Source organism: Sabethes cyaneus, chromosome 1 (assembly GCF_943734655.1).
Source record: "Sabethes cyaneus chromosome 1, idSabCyanKW18_F2, whole genome shotgun sequence".
Taxonomy (NCBI): Eukaryota; Metazoa; Arthropoda; class Insecta; order Diptera; family Culicidae; genus Sabethes; species Sabethes cyaneus.
In genome coordinates this window covers 106,228,191-106,248,387 of record NC_071353.1, presented here as the reverse complement: position 1 = coordinate 106,248,387, position 20,197 = coordinate 106,228,191, and positions in this window count along the sequence as shown.

Here is a 20,197-nt window from a genome sequence, read left to right as displayed (position 1 = left end):
GACCACTACTTTTTTCACTGTTTTTCAACGACGTCACGTTGCTATTGGACATCGGATGCAGACTTGTGTACGCTGATGACTAGAAATTATTTCTACCTATTGGAAAAACTGATGATTGTCGCCGCCTGCAAGAATTACTCGATACATTTGTTGATTGGTGTAAACGAAACTGGCTCACACTAAGTGTGGCAAAATGTGAAGTGATAAGTTTTTACCGTATTAAAAGTCCGATTCTATTTAACTATCAGATTGAGGGGTCTGAGCTGCGCAGAGTAGACCACGTTAGCGACCTTGGTGTGCTACTTGATACTAAGCTAACATTCGACCTACAGCGTGAATCGATTATTTCGAAGGCAATGCATCAACTGGGATTCATTTCTAAAATTGGACGAAATTTCAATGATCCGCATTGCCTGAAATCGTTGTATTGTGCTCTGGTTCGGCCACTACTTGAAAACTGTAGTATTGTATGGTGTCCTCAGCAGTTGACATGGAATCTGCGCATCGAATGAGTACAAAGGAAATTCATTCGGCTTGCCCTGCGACATCTACCATGGCGTCATCCCGAGATTCTCCCACCGTATTCTGATCGCTTCCGGCTACTTGATCTAGACTCGCTAAATTATCGACGAAAAACGCACCAGGCAGTATTCGTGGCCAAAGTCATCAACGGTAAAATTGATTCCCCCAGACTTTTATCTCTATTGGACTTTCGTGCTTCGCAACGGACTCTACGTTCCACCGGCTTACTGCAAACTCCATTCCACCGTACCGTCTTTGGATGTAATGAACCCGTCACTGCATGTGTTAGAACATTTTCTAAAGTGGAAGAATTGTTTAATTTTGACGAGCCATCGTATAAATTTGTACAAAGGTTAAGAAGCACCAATGTTTTATAGAAACCATTCATGTAGACTCTAGCCAGATGAAGTAATAATAAATAAATAAATAAAATAAATCTTCTATACCTATTAGGGCTGTCGGTATTGGGCCCTTTTGGTGAAAACCGGTATTTAGGTATTGGCGTAGAAAATACCGGTAATACCGGTAAAATACCGGTATTGGCAGATTATTCGGAATCAATAGAAATGTTGATGATTTTCAGTAAATGTCTTTATTTTCAAACTTTAGCTTCAGTATTGTTGAATTTAAGCAGATATAGTACACTTAGCGGTTTATTTCCCTTGTTAGAATGGATTTTGTTGCCAACACTTCCAACAATTGAAAAAACTTCCGCTTTCTCCGAAATCTAACGAACGGCTCTCAGCGCATCAGGAATTTTCCTTTCATTTCTTCAAATTTAGAGTAGGAAAACCCGCTTTTATCTATTTTCAAAAATCCCAGGATTGTAGCTTCCACTATAATAAATGCCCCGGTCTCCTATACAGTCTCTTCATGAATTTCTCCTCCATCTCCAAACTGGAACCCTTGATAGTGTCATCCTCTTCATCCTCGTTCACAGGTATCTTCTCTTCTCTGTTATCAATTCCACTATTCGCAGATAGTGGCTTGGAGATTTCATCTGGTTGTTCAATCAAGGTGAAAAATTTGAAAAATATTCCAAATTCTTTCCTGGCAGATCCTTTGATAGAAAGAATGCTCAAAAAGTGCACAGATTCCCGTAGTCTGATCAGAGTCCGGTATCGTCGAAGCAAATAATTGATTGCTTCAGAACGTTTCAAGCAAACTTCAGCTGAAGTTAGTGACTGTTTCAAATGATGACGACTGACAGTCAGGCATGATTGTCGATGTTGAGTAGGTTTATTATAATATGCGTCAAATTGCAGTTAATGTTACTCAAATTTAATTCAATTGGACGAATCTAATTAATGGGTCGCCATGATGAAGTGAAAACCGTTTCCTTAACGTCGATTCAAGCCAGTTTTAAACCGAAACGGCGCTGCTTCAGTTGAAACTGGTGCTTCATTACTTCATTGTTGAGTGACGATTTACGATTGTAAGGGACGTTGCCGGGCCCTAATCTTGTTTCCTAAATTCATTGAGATTCTGGCATCACTGTCCTAGTTTGTTTACGTGCTTTGTATCGCTCCTTTTCTAAATAACTATTTCGTGCTGTTATTACTATTATTCGTTATTATTCGTGCTCTGACCGCTCGAGAATCTTGCTGGAAAACCGCCTTTGCTACCGCTGGACCATTACTCCAATCGAATATCGTTTGAATCGCGCAGGTAGGATTCGAAAATTAATTGTTCAATTTTCCATCCGTGGCTTGAGTGTGGCAGACATTTTGTTGCGCTCTCAACAACCCACCTCGCCATACTGCATACGTCACATTACGCTGCTCACCGTTGCACTATTCCACTTGCACTATCAACAAGTCTCCCCACGGCAATTTCGTGCTCGCTACAAACTGCTATATCCAGCTTAGCCGCTTACAATGATTTAATATCGTACACTAAGTCACATATCCTGTAAAAAATCTGTAACGCTGCTAACTCGGATGTAAAAAAACCGCTTGCTGCCCTCTGGTGTTTTCATTCATCGCGATCACCAATCCGACGACATAGTTTCGCATCCGCATCGATCGTAAGTAATTGTTTTTGTTCTTCATACATCAACGCTACATACAAACATATAGCAATACACATCGAGGTGAGAAGGCAATAGTGACTCCGTTTGACACTTCATTCGTTCTCTCAAGTGATAGTAGCGCCAACTGTGCTTTGACCGCTGACTCACAAGACCATCCAGTGTTGCTAGTTTTCACGAAATGTCGATTGTTTGTGAAAAATGTGCAAAAGAAATCACCGGCGATACGATGAAATGTGGTGCTTTTTGTTCGTCGACTGTTTGCATGCGCTGTAGTGGCATTACTGATGGCGCGCTCACCTCGATCAAGACAAATCCACATTTAGTATGGATGTGCACTGCTTGCAAAAACTTAATGTCAAAAGCGTGCTTTGCAAACACTTTGGTATCCGTCAATAAAGCAAGTGAGTCTATAGTCGAATCGATGAAAACTGAAATCCGCGACGGTATACTCGCTGACATAAGGAATGAGATTCGTTTGAATTTCAAAACGTTGATAAATTCGGTCCCTCGCACACCGACGTCCGTCTACCATACCCCGCTTCCATCTTCGTCTAGAGCTAAGCGACTGCGTGAAAACGACGACGATGACGATGTTTCTTTTCGTCGTCCACCAAAAGCTGCATGTGGCATCGGTACCAGTGCTGAGGAAACCTGGTTGTTCCTGAAGCTGTTGAACAGGACTCGAATAAATTCTGGCTGTACTTATCAGGTATATTACCGGAAATTCTTGAAACTAAGGTTTCCGAATTAGCGGTGTCCAGGTTGAAAACTACCAATCTACGGGTAGTCAAACTCGTCCCATGTGGTAGAGACACAGGATGCACTTGTCGCACTTGCAAGTGACACTTGGCCCCGTGGAATTCGTTTTCGTGAATTCGAAGCTACAGGTAATAAGAAGCAGGTTTTTGGAAACCAATGACGTCGGCCGTCGAACCAACCACTGTAAACGCAACGCCGAAAGCGCCATCCAACTTTCAGAGGCCGCCCCAGTAGTACTGACTACCTCTGACCCAATAAACACTTCTGTACCTGCTTGCTGCGCCACCTCTCGCCTCTTCGTACCTGGTCCCTTGCCTCGACCTACCACACCGCAATCGCCTGATGATTTGTCAACGTCAAGCTGTGTGATCGCACCGTTGACTGTTTACTATCAAAACGTCGGCGGGATGCGTACGAAAACAAATGACTTTTTTCTAACGACTGCTTCATGTGACTATGACGTTATCGTGCTTACCGAAACGTGGCTTCAGAGTGATGTGAAAAATGCTGAATTGTCATCCAACTACAATATCTTCCGTTGTGACCGAAGCACCGCAACCAGCCATTTACAACGAGGAGGAGGAACGCTCATCGCAGTAAAGAATACGTTCTCCAGTACCTCCGTACGTGTGGAATCTACCAGCGACCCAACAGTGAACCTGATAGATACATCGCACATTCCAACTGTGTGCAGCAAATCGTGAGTAAAGCAACCTCCAACGATTCCGTGTTAGTAGTCGGTGACTATAATCTACCTCGCTTGACATGGTCTTACGATCTCGATGTGGATTTTTTTATAGCGTTAAATGCCTCCTCTGAACACGAGCTTGTTTTCACTGAGTATATGATTGCTAGTGGATTACAGCAAATATGCAACGTACGTAACACAAACGATAGGATTCTAGACTTGGCTTTTGTAAGTAACAGCAGTGAAGTCGAATTGATCGAAGCGCCGTTCTCGATTTTACCTTCCGACCGTCACCATAAGCCGTTCGTTCTTCGCTTAACTGTACAATGTCCATCGCAGAATCCACATAGAATATCGACAGATCGAGATCTTGACTTCAACCGCTGTAACTATGAAGCAGTTATCGCTGAGCTAGGCTTATTGGACTGGGATGAACTTCTTTACGGTGCAGATACCAATAGAGCAGTTAACATTTTCTATGAAGCGGTGTTCAGAATTGTTAGCAGATACACGTCTTTTCGCAGGACCTGCAGTCAACGTTCGCACAATCATCCGTGGTGGAACGCCGCACTTCGAAACCGTCGTAATGTCCTTCGCAAGGCACGCCGCCGTTTTCTACGCAATCGCACCGTAGAAAATGGGATTACCCTTCGAAGGCTCGAGGCAAATTACAACGAATGCCTATCATCTTCTTTCCGTGAGTATATCTTTCGTATTGAAGATGAGGTTAAGTCGGATCCTACTTCTTTCTGGCGCTTTTTCAAGAGCAGAAAAATGTTCAGTCGATACCGCTGGAAATGTCTTTCGATGGTAATTCGAGCAAGGACGCCGAAGGTTCCGTCGAACTTTTCGCCGCTTTTTTTAAATCAGTCTACAGCGTTCACTCTCCGCCTGTTTCCCCGGAGTTGTTGAATTCTCTGTCGTCGCACGATATTCACATGCCACGTCCGACATTTACCGCAGTTCAGGTAACCAACTCGCTGAAGTCACTTGACCCGTCCAAAGGTCCTGGATCGGACAGATTACCTCCCGTATTTATTCGTCGATGCGCTGATGTGCTTGGACCACCAGTCTGCCGCATTTTCAACCTGTCGCTATTGGAGAATGTCTTTCCGGAAGCATGGAAGCTATCTACCGTTACGCCTATTTTAAAAGCCGGAAATACCCACGACGTTAAAAATTACCGACCGATTTCGATACTCTGTTGTCTAGCAAAAACACTCGAACTTCTGATCCACGAAAAATTGTATTCTGCTGCTAAACCCATAATAAGTGAATACCAACACGGCTTTGTGAAAAATCGCTCTACCACTACGAATCTTATGGCGTATACCAGCACTCTCAACTCTAGCTTAGAGAAGCGCTGTCAAGTGGACAGCATTTACGTGGATTTTGCTAAAGCATTCGATAAGGTGCCTCACGAATTAACACTGAAAAAGTTGGAAAAGCTTGGTTTTCCTCACTGGCTCATCTCATGGTTGCAATCATACCTATCGGACAGATCTGCTATCGTGAAACTAGGATCGGTCGAGTCAGGCAGTTTTTCAACTCCATCTGGTGTGCCGCAAGGTAGTCATCTTGGCCCCTTAATTTTCATTTTATTCGTAAACGATTTGAGCTACCGACTTAACTCTCAGCATCTCATGTACGCTGACGACTTGAAAATATACCGGACCATCAGCTCGCTGATCGATTGCGCTGCTTTGCAGCAAGATTTTGACAATGTAGCCAGTTGGTGCGTCTTAAATGGTATGGAAATGAGCGGGACAAAGTGCAAAATAATAAGCTTTACGAAAGCGCGAACGCATCTGAACTATAACTACGAAGTAAACGGTCTCAGCCTGGATCGTGTTACGTCGTTAAACGACTTGGGAGTAACAATGAACAGCAAGCTTTGTTTTAACGAGCACATCACTGCGACAACCTCCAAAGCATTCGCCGTGCTCGGGTTTATCCGTTGTAACGCCCGTGAATTCCACGACGTGTACGCCCTGAAGACACTGTACTGCTCACTTGTGAGGAGCATTCTCGAATACGCTGTACAAGTCTGGACACCTTATCATGCAAGCCAGATCGCTCGTATTGAAAGGGTTCAACGCTGTTTCGTTCGTTTTGCGCTTCGACGACTGCCCTGGAATGAACCACAGAGATTGCCGCCTTACGAACCGCGATGCCTACTGATAAGGCTGGAGCCTTTGCACCAGCGACGCGTATACCTGCAAAGAATGTTTGCCTTTGATATATTGACCAACCGGATTGACTCCTCAGACCTTCTTCGACTGGCAAACTTTTTCGTTCCAGCGCGTCGCTCTCGCCAACGTTTGTTATTCCTAACTGTTAGACACAGAACAGTGTTTGGTCTAAACCATCCGCTGGAGAAGTGTTTTAGTCTGCTGAATAATTTAGATGTGTTTGATTTTCATGTTAGTAGACATCGTTTTAAAAGTAGTGTAAGACAATTAATTTAGATATATGTTTCAGTCTGTACAGTATTCACTGAAGATGCAGTAAATAAATAAATAAATAAATTATCTGAGAGCATCGAATATTTCGAAGAATCGAAAAAAAATTGAAACGCGACGTTTGGCTCATGCAATGAAACATTTTTACAGCAAAGACGCTCTACTGTGCCTTAAACGGGCTCAAGAGCTAGAATTGTTTACTTACAGTTTCAAATTCTCCATTGCTAGCAGTTGGAGAATCCCGTCGCATTAACACCAAGTTGCTTTTCTATGAATTTCACAAACCTTCTATCAAACTTAGTTCTTCTTCGAATATGAAGTTTAAAAAAACTAGGATATTGGAAAATACCGGAAATACCGGTTTTTTGCCTTTCCAGAACCGGTATTTCGGTATCCAAAAATTGGCTGGTATTACCGGTTTCGGTATTACCGGTACTACCGGTTAGACAGCCCTAATACCTATAAAAATGGATTTCTGTCTGTCTGCCCGAATGTTCCTTATAGATTCGAAAACTACTGAACCGATCGGCGTAAAAATTTGCATGTAAGGGTTTTTGGGGACAGGGAAGGTTCTTATGATGGTTAGAGACCCCTCCGCCCACTAAGAAGGGGGGCTCCCATACAAATGAAACACAACTTTCTGCATAACTCGAGAACTGATCAAGCAAATGGATCAAAATTTGACATGTGGATGTTTTAGGAGACAAGCATTTTTTCTATGGTGAATTGAAATCTCTCCCCACTTTAGGAGGAGGGGGCTCCGATACAAATGAAATACAAATGTCCTCATAACTCGAGAACTAATTAATCAAATGGAACCGTATCTGGCATGTGGGTGTTTTTGGAGGTATGAATTTTATCAAGTAATCAAGCAAATGGAACCAAATTTGGGACATATGGGGGGTTTTGGAGGCAGGAATTTTTTTAATGATGGTTTGCGATCCCTCACCCCTGTGGTAGGGGGATAAGGACTCTCATACAAATAAAACAGAAATTTTTGCATATGTGCCATATTTTTTGCTATGTAACAAGCGGTAAGGTGTGAAAGTAAACTAGTAAAACCTTCTCGGAGAAAAAGACGCTGATAACTTACGCACCAGTTGCCATTCATGTCAAAAGAGAAGGACATTCGAATGGCACGTCATATTTGTGATGAACGCGCTTTGGCTTTAATGTTATTTGTAACCAATGGCCCTTTTAAAGGCCACAAGCGAGTCCAAGTAAGATTATTGAAACATGTCAAGCTACACATAATCATATTTATTACAATAATAGGTGGGCTGGTCATTATTTACCATTTATGATGCACACAAATGATTTTTAAAAAGAAACCTCTATGTCTAAATAGTTGCAGGCGTTGTACTTATAAACCCCTGTCCACGTATTTTCAAAGCCACCATTGCATTCAATAAAGAATTGAATCTAAATATTTCGCTCTTCTTTTTTAAACATTCACTTAAACATTCACTTAAACAATGACACTCACAGATTCTTATAAACATACAGAAATGCAATTTACATTAGTCTGATCTAATGAGCTGATATAATCGTGCGTCACCCTTTCGTACAACCCTTTGGACTGTATACCTTCTAGTTTTTTTATCACCATTCGAAAAAAGTCCATTTTTTTAGCAGGTAGGGTGTCGTGTGGTGAAAGTTTAATTGTCAAAACACTCGGACGCCAACCGAGAGAGTGTAGGTTAGATTCACACTTACCAATTGAACAACGCAAAATATTTTTGTCCTCATATCGAAGCTTCGCAGTCAGGATGCTTTCGAGAGCAGAAGAAATTGTTCAAATTTGAATAACCATCGCATATGTTTGTGCAGGAAATACGAAGTAGCAATTTTAATCTTTTATAGCAATTAGTATTCATGTAGACCAGCGTTTCTAAAATGGGGGTTCGCGAACCCCCAGGAGTTCGCCAAAACTTTAGTTCGCTGTAGAATAGTATAGGGAAATCCGCCAGGGGGTTCGCGAACCGAAAAAGGTTGGGAACCACTGATGTAGACCATTATAGTCAGTTGAATTAACAAAATAAATAAATAAATAAATAAATGACCAAAATAACTCAGTAACTCGCGAGTACTTGTCATCATTAAACTTACACACAGAGACTATAGATTACAAAGGCGACAAGGCACTCAAAAACCGCTAAATTTTGAATCAACACGGAGAGTTACCTTTATTCTCGCTGAAACGGTGCCACTACTGATACGAGGTTTTCAAATATTGGAACTATGTATTGCGCTTAATTGGTGGAAAATGGTTAAAAAATAATGTAACATTAAAGTGGTGTAATTGGTTAAAACAACACGCTCAACTAGAGATTGGGAGCTGTGAGTTCGACTCTCACCTTCGCTAAGTCTATATTTTTGGCCTAATATCAAGAATTTTCAGTTTGCCTGAATCTTCATTTCTCGCATTAAGCATTTATTCTTCCCCAACAGAAAAGTAAAAGCCGACTGCTATACGTCGTTGAAAAGAAAAAAGAAAAAATTAAAACCAAAGCACGTTCATCGCAAATATGACGTGCCATTCGAATGTCCTTCTCTTTTGAAATGAATGGCAGCTGGCAAGTAAGTTAGCGGCGTCGCTTCGCTGTCTTTTGCTCCGAGAAGGTTTTACTAGTTTACTTACTTTCACAGCTTACCGCTTGTTACATGTAGCAGAAAATATGGCTCATACGCAAAAATTTCTGTTTTATTTGTATGAAAATTCTTCCACAGGGGTGAGGGGTCTCAAACCATCATAAAATAAATTCATGCCTTTAAAATCCTCCACATGCCAAATTTGGTTCCGTTTGCTTGATTAGTTCTGGAGTTATGATGAAAGTTGTATTTCATTTGTATAGGAGCCCCCCTCTTACGCCCTCCATAATATTGCTGATCATTTTATCTATCCAATGACATATAAATTGTTCATTTTCGTTTAGTAGTTTAGTAGTTATTAGCATTTGAAATCTTTCATTCAAACGTTACACTTCTATATTCATTTTCACAAAGTGCTACCTAGTCTCAGTATAGTAAACTTATTTACTTACTTATGTGTCCATGTCCGGCAGAACAAAGGGATGAAATCAGAGATCTCCATTGCTGACGGTTACCCGCTATGATTTTTACCTGTCGCCAAGACAGGTTCTCGTCTACAGTCCGGATGTCGTTGGCTAAGGCCTCTGGGTCTGCCTCTTCTACGCTGTCCTTGTGTATTCCAGTCGAGTGCTTCTCTGCAAACCTCGTTCGCTCCTTTCCGCAAGGTGTGACTGATCCACTTCCACTTACGTTCACGAACTTCTGTGGCTATTGGCCATTGGTGACACCGACAATGGAATTCCTCATTGGATATCCAGTTATTAGGCCACGAGGCACGAATGATGTATCGCAGACACCGGTTAATGAATACCTGCAGTTTTTGCGTTGTCTCCGCAGAGACGCACCACGTTTCGCAAGCACACAGCAGTACGGAATTAAAGATTCGGGTTTTCGTACGTAGTGCGATCTGGTTTGAGCGCCAAACGTTTCGCAGACCTGCAAAGGCACTCCTGGCCTTCCTGATCCGTGTGGCTATATCAGTCTTGGTACCACCATCGGGCGTTGTCTGGTTACCAAGATATTGAAAGGCGTCTACCTGCTCAACTTGTTGCCCCGCTACTGTGAAGTTGGTGGGATTGTCAGTGTTCACTACCATAGACTTAGTTTTCGCTACATTGACTGTGAGACCTGCCGCCTGGGAGCCTCTCGGAGAGGTCATCTAACTTGCTCTGCATATCGTTTCGGCGTTGTGCGAGCAAGACAATGTCATCGGCTAGGTGGAGGTCATTTAGCTGCTCCATCGTTAGAGGATTCCAAGGCAATCCTCGATTTGGTCTACTGTCAATTGCTCCAACTAATATTTCATCCATAACGATGAGAAACAGAAGCGGTGATAAAATGCAACCCTGTCTCACGCCAGCAGTAACCCTTATGGGGTCGGACAAGACGCCGTCGTGCAAAACCTTGCACGAGAACGCCTCGTTCTGAGCCTCGATGAGATGGACTAGCTTACCTGGAACTCCTCTACGCCTAAGTGCGCCCCAGATGTTTTCGTGGTTGAGTTGGTCGAACGCCTTTTCGAAGTCAACGAACACCAGCAGAAGAGAGTCCTGGAATTCGTTGATCTGTTCCAATACAATGCAGAGCGTTGTGATATGGTCTACACATGATTGACTAGCACGGAATCCAGCTTGCTGCCGCCAGAGAGTAGCGTCGATCTTCTCCTGAATCCGGTTGAGGATTACCTTACAGAGTACTTTGAGAGCAATACAGAACAACGTGATGCCACGCCAGTTACCGCATTCAATTTGGTCTCCTTTCTTAGGGACTTTGACCAATATGCCCTGCATCCAGTCCACCGGAAAAGTTGCGGTTTCCCGTATATTTCTGAAAAGCTGATGCATCTTCTGGGCTGACAAAGGTGGGTCAGCTTTGAGCATTTCGGCTGAAATACAGTCTATCCCTGGCGCTCTATTAGATTTCATACTCTTGATGGCTGCTACAATTTCATCCAGCGATGGCGCCTCCGAGTTGACGCGATTAATTTGTCAAGCTGTAGGCGTCATACGCTGCAGGTTTTGTTGGTCTCTGACATTTGAAACTCGGAAGAGTTATTCAAAATGTTCAGTCCATCGCTTAAGTTGTTCTGTACGGTCAGTCAATAGCTGACCAGTTCTGTCCTTTAGCGGCATCTTTGTATTCATCCTGGCACCACTAAGGCGGCGAGAAATATCGTACAACAAACGGATATCACCATTGGCGGCGGCGGTTTCTCCTTGTTCGGCTAGGGAGTTAGTCCAGGCTCTCTTGTCCCGCCTACAAGTACGTTTAACAGCCCTCTCCAGTTCGGCGTATCATTGACGGGTAGCTGTCTTAGCCGATCTGGTCCGCGCTCGTATAGTAAACAACTGATAAATTGATAAATTTCCCATGGAAGGTAATTATATTAGCTCACTTGCAAAAAAAATCTACGCCCTTATGAGCGGCCTTCCGGCAGTTAACCGGAAAGTCGCCATGGCGGACGAAAACACGCGTGTAGGCGTGTTTTTGAGTTCTTTCTTCGTTTTATTTATCAATTTCTCATCAGTTTTCGCGACAAAATTGTTGGAGTAGATCTTACGCTTCAGGTTCAGGTGCCCAGAAATTCTCGATGGAATACAGCTGGGGGACGTTGGGCGGGTTCGCCAGCTTCGATATTCAGCCGCTCGATCTCCTCCAACGGTCTCTTTGAGTAGTGGGCCGACGCCAGATCCGGCGTCTTCACCCTTATGGTAGCTCTTGATGAATAACGCAACTTCCGGCAGGCACTTCGTACTATGAATATCCCCGTTCACGACCAGTCCGGAGAGAAAAAAGAGCGGCTTTGACATCCCCTTCTTGCTGATTGTCAGCCACAGCAGCACCTTCTTGGGGAACTTGGTGTGTGTAATGAACTTCACCTCGAAGCTCACTTCCTTCGTGGGGGAAGTAAAATACGAATGGGCCTTGCCAGTCGTTGCCATCCAGGGTGAGATAGATCTCGTCGTCTATCACCACCGCCACGCGTCGCGATTCACCGGGAAAATCGTATTGACCATCTTATTCAGCCGATGCCGCTGCGTCATTGCCTGCAGCTCCGAGACCAGTGGACAGGAATGCCGCTTCCTAATATGTATTTCCATGTTCGCCAGATACTTTTTTCGACCTCCCGGCCAAGCGGTCCCTAGGTATTCCTCTTCAGCATCCTTTGAAGCTTCCTGTTACTCAGGGTCGTCGGCCGTCCGCAATCGGGCTTTCCTTCAATGCTCTGATTGTTGTCCAATAGTACCAAGATGTTGTCGATGCCGGAACGGGCGTACCCGGCGTCCACAACGTGCATAGTTCTGAACGGAGTAGCTTCACTGTTTTCGTCATCACGGTTAGAGTTCGACTGATGGAGCTGTAGAATTTTTTTGCAAGTAAGCTAATATAATTTACTTCCATGGAAAATTTATCAAACTCAATTAACTGTCTTAGTTTTTTAATCACCATCCGAAAAAAGTCAATTATTTTAATGCATACATAATTAGATAATGCATACGAGCCTCCCAGTTGGCTTCGAGGTTTGACGCTGGCCTAATAAGCCAGCCGTTGTATGTTCGAATCTCGGCTGGGAGAGACTGTTAGAGTCAATAGGATCGTAGCAACTGGCCCTGCAATTGTCCTGTACTCTAACAGCTGGCTGCGAAGTCTGTCGTATAAAAACAGAAGGTCAAGTTTTGATAACGGAATGTAGCACCTAGGCTTTGCTTTTACGTTATTAGATTATCTCACATCTACTTTTTCCATTCCTCCAGTCTAACGTGGGGCCGGTGGGGTTCTTGAAGAGGACGGATTTCACTACACAGTCGTCCGGCGTTTTTGTGACGTGGCCGACCAATCGTTGGCTCCCAGCTTTCGACAGGTGCGCTATGGGAATCTCTCCAAGTAGTGCCTGCAACTCGTGGTTCACACGTTCGTTGAGAACTACCGGTTTGATTGGCGTTTTGTACATCGTCAGTTTTACGCGGCGGCGTATGCTTCTTGATTGAAACGTCTTATGGAAGGAAAAGTAGGCTCGATTTCTAGCTTGAATGCGTCGTTGGATCTCCTTACTCGTATTATTGTCGACGGTGACCAGAGATTCCAAATATACGAATTCATCAACCACTTCCAGTTCATCGCCGTCACTATAGTCACTATTCGTGGGAGGCAATTGTTGCTTTCTCTGGAGACTCTTCTTACCTTATATTATGTTTTCGACGTATTGATTTGTAAACCTATCTTCCTAGCCTCCATTTTTAGTCTCCGCCGGCTCAAGGTATCAAGTAATGATGTCGAGGTCGTCTGCGAAGGCTAGGAGTTGGGTACTCTTGCTGGTGATCGTTCCCCTCGTTTCGATGCCCGCTCGCCGGATCACAACTTAAATAACGATATTAAATAACATACAGGACAGTCCATACCCTTGCCACAACCTTCTGCATGATTCGAAAGATTTCGATAGTGTCCCCGAAACGCGGACGTATCACATACCTCGCTCCAGCGTAGCTTTGATCAGCCGCGTCGGTTTGTCCGGAAAACCGTATCCGTGCATTATTTGCCATAGCTGTTCGCGCTCGACCGTATCGTATGCTGCTTTGAAATCCACGAAAATGTGATGCGTGGGCACGTTGTAGTTTCGACATTTCTGGAGGATTTATCGGAGAGTAAAAATTTGCTTTTGGGGATAGACGATGCAACAAAATCTGAGAGAGTACCTTGTAGGCGGCGGTGACCAGCGTAATGCCACGGTAGTAACAGCAATCTAGACGGTCACCCTTTTTGTAGATGGGTCATACTACCGGAAGGCACTCCTCCGGTAGTTTCTCCTCCTCCCAAATCCTTGAAATTATACAGTGAAGTGCCGTTGCTAGCGGTTCTTGGTCATTTTTGTAGAGTTCTTCCGAGAGTCGATCCTTTCCGGGGGCTCTATTATTCTTCAGCTGACCGATTTCTCGCCGGATCTCTTCGAAATCGGGGACCAGCACGCAGTTATTGTTTGTAGGTACTGCTAGGTTAACGTCTTTTTGGTATATCGTGGTTGAGGTGCTCATCGTAGAACTGCCTGTCTACCATCTTGCGCTCGTTTGTGATTAGATCCCCTCCCCCGTTCCTACACATGTCAGGTTTAAGTGTGTTGCCCATACGAGTTTGGCTCACCTTCTCGTAAAACTTGAGCGTGTCATTAGCCCGGAATAGTTTTTCCAGCTCCTCACGATCTCTGTTCTCCTTCCGGCACTTTTTCCTCCTCAGGATCGTGGTCAACTCATTCCGCGCTCGTCGCCCAATTCTCTCTCGTGGATATTCTTAGATAGTTTTTCCAAGCTCTTCTTTTCCTCTCTATCGCTTGTTGGCATTGCCCGTCAAACCAATCATTTCGTGCGATAGGGTTTTCCTCGTCTAGCACCGCGGTTGCGGCCTCGTTGACGGCCGAGCGTATCATACTCCATCCGTCTTCAAGGATCGAAGCATCTAGCTCCAAAGAGAAAGGCATGTGGTGTTGCCTGAGAATCGTTCCAATCAGATTGGTGCTCGTTGGTGAAAGATTGCAGGTTATCATTAAGAGTGTGGGGTTCCTCTTCAACGATCCAATTGTTTCGGAAGGATATAGACTTGAAAAAGTTTGAATGATTTGAAGAAGTTTGCCTATTTGCTCTTATAACTCATTTTTATATTCGGTTCCTTGACCAAATTGCATCTATCCGACCGTTTATGCTTCCCCGGTGAATGTTTGTTTCTACAGCTGCCAGGTTGAAATCAGGACGAACAGAACAGAAAACATTGGCTTCTTTGCGATACGATTTGTCACGTCCTGTCCCAGTCTAATATTTACTAAATAAAAAAAAACTCCGCTGGATACTAGCAAATACTCTATCCCCCACAGCTGAGCTTACAGTAATAAGGGAAACCTTTACGTGTAACTTTCCCTTTGCCAAACCTTTAAAATAAGCTGCTGCTATAATGATAAGGGAGTCCCTCTGGTCCAACGCAGATATCGCAGAAGGAAGTAAAAACTATTTGCGAGCATTTGTGAGCATTTGTCAAACGAGGCAATAAAGTTCAACTCAAAGTTGAAACTGAAGCAAAAACTATCAAGTGCTCGGGTGAATGCAAATGCAAAAAAGAATTACCATCGTCGTCGGAAAGGATTGCGACTGCGGGAGCAGCAGGTTTTTATTTTCAACTCGACTTTTATCCCCTACTTATAGGTCAACCTTGCTTGTCTCACTGCAAGTTCGAGGTTTCTATCATTCAAATCACGTTTGATGTGATGATTAACTTTTTCGATCCGATTTCTAGATGACCCACCAAATGGGGTTCGACCGTACTTAAATGCCAAATGCGGACCAGAGAGTGTGCACCGCCATTATTCCAAGCTTTGGTACGGAATGGCGAAATAAGTTGGAAGCCAACCAACCAGCATCAGCAGTGTCCCATCCATCATACATTTAATTCTATCTGTGCGCGGGTCCAACTTTGTATCCACAGTTCCAAGCCACACTGGGAAAAATTGTTTCTATCTGGAAGTCTGAGTAAAATCAATCCACCTATTGACGACACAGAGCCTTGTCCGTAATATTAGTTTAGTCGTTCAACTATGATAATATAAGCAAAATAGGTTTAGCAGATAGAGTTCAATAATTCATTCTGATTATACACTTAGCAATCTGTATATTTGAAAAAGAAACTGTTACAGCTATGCATATAATTGGAATGGTCAAATTAATTGTTGTTTATTTTCACCGAAGTAAGTCGAATGGTTCATGAGATACAGCGCTCTAGGTATCGGGTCTGTTTTACATTTTGCGCGCCATCTCACCCCTAAATCATAGTACAACAAATGTATAATTCGAAATAAAAACTATTTGACTTTTGCAGTTTAAGCTTCCAACCATCGCCAGTAGCAGCTGACGCTACTCGAAGTTATCCTAGAAACATTCGTTGCGAACTACGTTTCCACGTCTGTTTGTTGATGTTTTTTATCTCTTTTGTCAAATTCTATCCTTAAAAGGCGACGTCAAAGTTCAAGAAGTGCTACTAGAACCACGAATAGTTATATTTCATACCGATTTTAAAACAATGAAACAAGCGTTTTAACGACCCCCAGGAAAGCCAAACGCGTTGGTTGGTAGATAGTAGATTGGGTATGTTTTCCAGCCGTTCCCCTTGCTTTGCGGATGGGAAGGTGTTGCATACCTCCGCAGAAACGCATCGGGTTCTAACTTCTACATCAGAATGGCAACACATGGGGAGCCATCGCTCGTCAGTGTCGTCATTTCCGTTGAAGTAGCCAAGGAGCTGTTTACACGAATGGAATTTAGTTAAAAACGTGCAAATACTTTAATGTAGTAGAATTGTTTCAACGCAAAATAATTTAATTTTGGGCATTCACAAAGCCTTTGATTTTCTAACGATGCATGATAGTGCTAGGTATGTATTTTTCTCGCTATCCTGCAATTGTTCAAAACTGAAAAGCACATGATTCTATCCCGTTCTTTTCATATCGTATTCTAACCTTTCCGTAATCGTGATTAGGTAAAACAATCCAGTTTAACAACAAAATTAACCATCGAAAGCTAACATATAGCATTCCTCGTTAGTGTTTATCTTCAGCCGGTCCGGCAAAATGAAGAGATGAAATCAAAGATCGCCACTGCCGACGGTTACCCGCCATGGCTTTCAGCTGTCGCCAGGACAGGTTCAGGAACCATTAAGGATGGTAAATGGTTGAATAATGCGCTCCAGAACTACCACGAAGTTCCACAGCCTCTTATTTAGCAACTCCTATCTCTACCTCCTCGTGGTACCATCCGGGATTCGTTCCTTAGTGGAAATCGGACAACCGATGGAAACTAGGGTCGTATGCGGACGGAGAAGGGGGCACTCATGCGAAGGCTGAGTGTAAACTCTCCGCCTGCAAATGACGGATCTCGGTAGAAGCATGTTCGATGAACCTGAAAATACTGAGCACCTGAGCAGGGGGTCCAAAGCCCCCAAAGGAGGATGGTTTTAATAGCTATTATCCATGGCTAAAAGTAAAAACATGGATGGATAAACCCCTAATCCAAGGTGTCATGCGACCCGTGCCGAGGGATGAATGGTGGGGGGGGGGTTCTATAAATACTCAGCCTCAAACGGAGCCTGTGGAGTACCAGAGCGCCCTCCACAGTAATCAGCCCTTACCGCATCATGAGGGGCTCTGATGAGGCGGACTTTTCTTTCCCTCAACTCGTGGGATTCTTATGGAAAACAAAATCAAATATACAACAAGTGTAGATACGGTGGAAAACCCGTTCGCTAGAGGAGGCATCCAGCGTTCTCCACCAAGGGTGGAGAAGGATGCAACTAGGAGCGCTAGTGTGGGCGGCAAAGGCAGCGGTATGCCTACCACGCCGGACACAGCGATGAATGGCCCAGCGCTAATCAGGGCGATGGAGAAGAATAGAGACGCTGTACCTAAAGTGGTAGCAGCGTCACAGCAGCTCGATGTAATAATCGAGTTTACGTCAGGTCGCGGCAATTTCTCCAAGGACCTGAAGCAGAGCTTGCTCATGCTTCGGAGAACCTTGAATGCAGCGACCAAAACGCACAACGACCTCGTGGCGCGTGCAGGAGAGGCTAAGAAGGTGACCGTGAAGGCGTCGAAGGCAGTACAAACGGACGCTTGCCCGTTGACGGAGTGTCGTAACGCGGCCCAGGAGGCAACGAAAGCGCTACCAGCAGCGGTAAGGCATCCGCCAAGCGCCCGAGACAGTCCCCGGGGGATAGCACCCCTGGTGGACCGAAAAAACGCCTGATCGGTAAAAGCCCTCAGGCTAGCGGGTTGGCAGAGCTAACCGATGAACCAGCGGGAAGCTCCAAGACAGGTGGCCCGTGGACCGAGGTTATGGCCAAGAGAAAAGGCGGAGGAGGCTCCAGTAAAAAACTGCTCCACCTAAACCGGCAAGAAAGCGAGCGAAGAAGGGCAACGCTCTTATCCTGAAAACCGACGGGTCGAAATATTCGGAGGTTCTGAAGGCCATGAGAGGAGACGCCCTACTCAAGGATCTGGGCGCGGACGTACGGAGCATCCGCCGCTCACGCACGGGCGATATGATCCTCGAGTTAAAGAAGGACGCCACAAAGAAGAGTTCCGCATACAAGTCCATAGCGGAAGGAGTGCTCGGGGACGGAGTGCAGGTACGTGCTCTCACACCAGAAGTGACTCTCCAGCTTAAGAACCTGGACGAGATCACCGAAGTGCGTGAGGTCGTACAAGCTCTCAAAGAGCAAAGTGGAGTGGTGGTGGCAACCGAGGCGGTTCACCTACGCAAGGGTCCAGCCGGGACCCAGGTAGCCACCATACGACTTCCGCTGACTGACGGAAACAAAGCCCTGAAATCTGCTAGGCTAAAAGTGGGGTGGTCGGTATGCCCACTGAGCGTGTTCAAGCAGTCGGAAGCTTGCTTCCGGTGTTTCGAGCACGGACATAAAGCCTGGAACTGCAAGGGGCCAGATAGGAGCCAGTTGTGCAGGAGATGTGGCAGTGCTGGCCATAAATCAAAGGACTGCGCGGAGCCTCCCAAGTGCCTGATCTGTACCGGTAAACGGGACGCAAAACACGTAACGGGAGGTCCAAGGTGCCCGGCCGGTTTGCCGGCGACTAAGCCACGATCATAGTGCAAGTGACTCAACTCAACCTGAACCACTGCAGCACGGCTCAGCAGCTGTTACACCAAGCAGTTTCTGAGTCAGCAACGGACATTGCCATAGTCTCGGATCCATATCGCGTCCCTGCCGGAAACGGCAACTGGGTCTCGGATAGGTCTGCGACGTCGGCTATATGAACGACAAGCAGGTTCCCGGTCCAGGAGGTTGTGTCAACTACAGACGAGGGATTTGCGGTTGCCAAAGTGGGTGGAGTGTTCTACTGCAGTTGTTACGCTCCGCCGAGTTGGTCTATCGAGCAGTTTACGCGGATGGTAGACCGAGTATCAGTTGTGCTGACTGGTCTAAGGCCGGTGGTTGTGGCGGGCGACTTTAACGCTCGGGCGGTAGAGTGGGGAAGTCGTCGCACGAACCATAGAGGTCGGATTCTGCTTGAAGCTCTGGCAAAGCTTAACGTAGATCTGGCCAACGTCAAGTACCGGCAACACAAGTACCTTCAGTAGGAACGGTGCGGAGTCTATCATCGACGTGACTTTCGGCAGTCCTGGTCTGATAGGAGACTGGAGGGTAGACAATGGCTACCCTCACAGTGACCATCAGGCGGTCCGCTATGGTGTCGGTCAGATAACGAGGCGGCAGGCGACGAGTAGGGCCAACACTCCAACCATCCGTGGATGGAAGACATCATACTTCGATCCCGAAGTATTTGTGGAAGCGATCCGGAGAGAGTGCGGTGATCGCGGTATGCCCGATCCGAACGCTGATCATTTGGTTGCGATCGTGTGACGCTACCATGCCTAGGAAAGGTCGACCTAGGTATGGCAGGTCACCGGCTTACTGGTGGACAGATGAAATTGCGGAACTCCGCGTAGAGTGCTTTCGTGCGAGGAGAATTATGCAAAGAACTCGTTCGGATGAAGGCAGGGCTGAATGTCGAGTAGCACTTGTTGCTGCACGCGCAGCGCTTAAGAGTGGGATAAAAGCTAGTAAACGAGACTGCTTTGAAAGGTTACGTGCTAGTGCCAATGCGAACCCGTGGAGTGATGCCTACAGGGTCGTAATGGCAAAGACCAAGGGTGTGATGGCGCCCGCTGAGCAATCGCCAGAGATGCTGGAGCGGATCATCGAGGGCCTCTTTCCGCGCCACGAGCCAAGGCCCTGGCCCCAGGCCGCTGAGTCGTCCCACGGCCGACGTTCCAGTATCTCAGACCATAGCGTAGGATGGTCGACCTCCCAGCCGAACATCCAAAGTAACGTGGGCGACGGCGGTTTGGAGGTCGGGGAGGAAGTGACGGTTACGAACGAGGAACTCATTATATCGCTAAATCCCTAAAGGTGAGCAAGGCACCGGGGCCAGACGGTATCCCGAATATGGCCATTAAAGCGGCTATTCTAGAGGCTCCCGAATTATTCGGGGCAGTAATGACTAGATGCCTGGAAGCTGGCCACTTCCCGGACAGAACCTGGTCCTATTGCCGAAGCCGGGAAAACCTCCGGGTGTCCCCTCGTCATATAGGC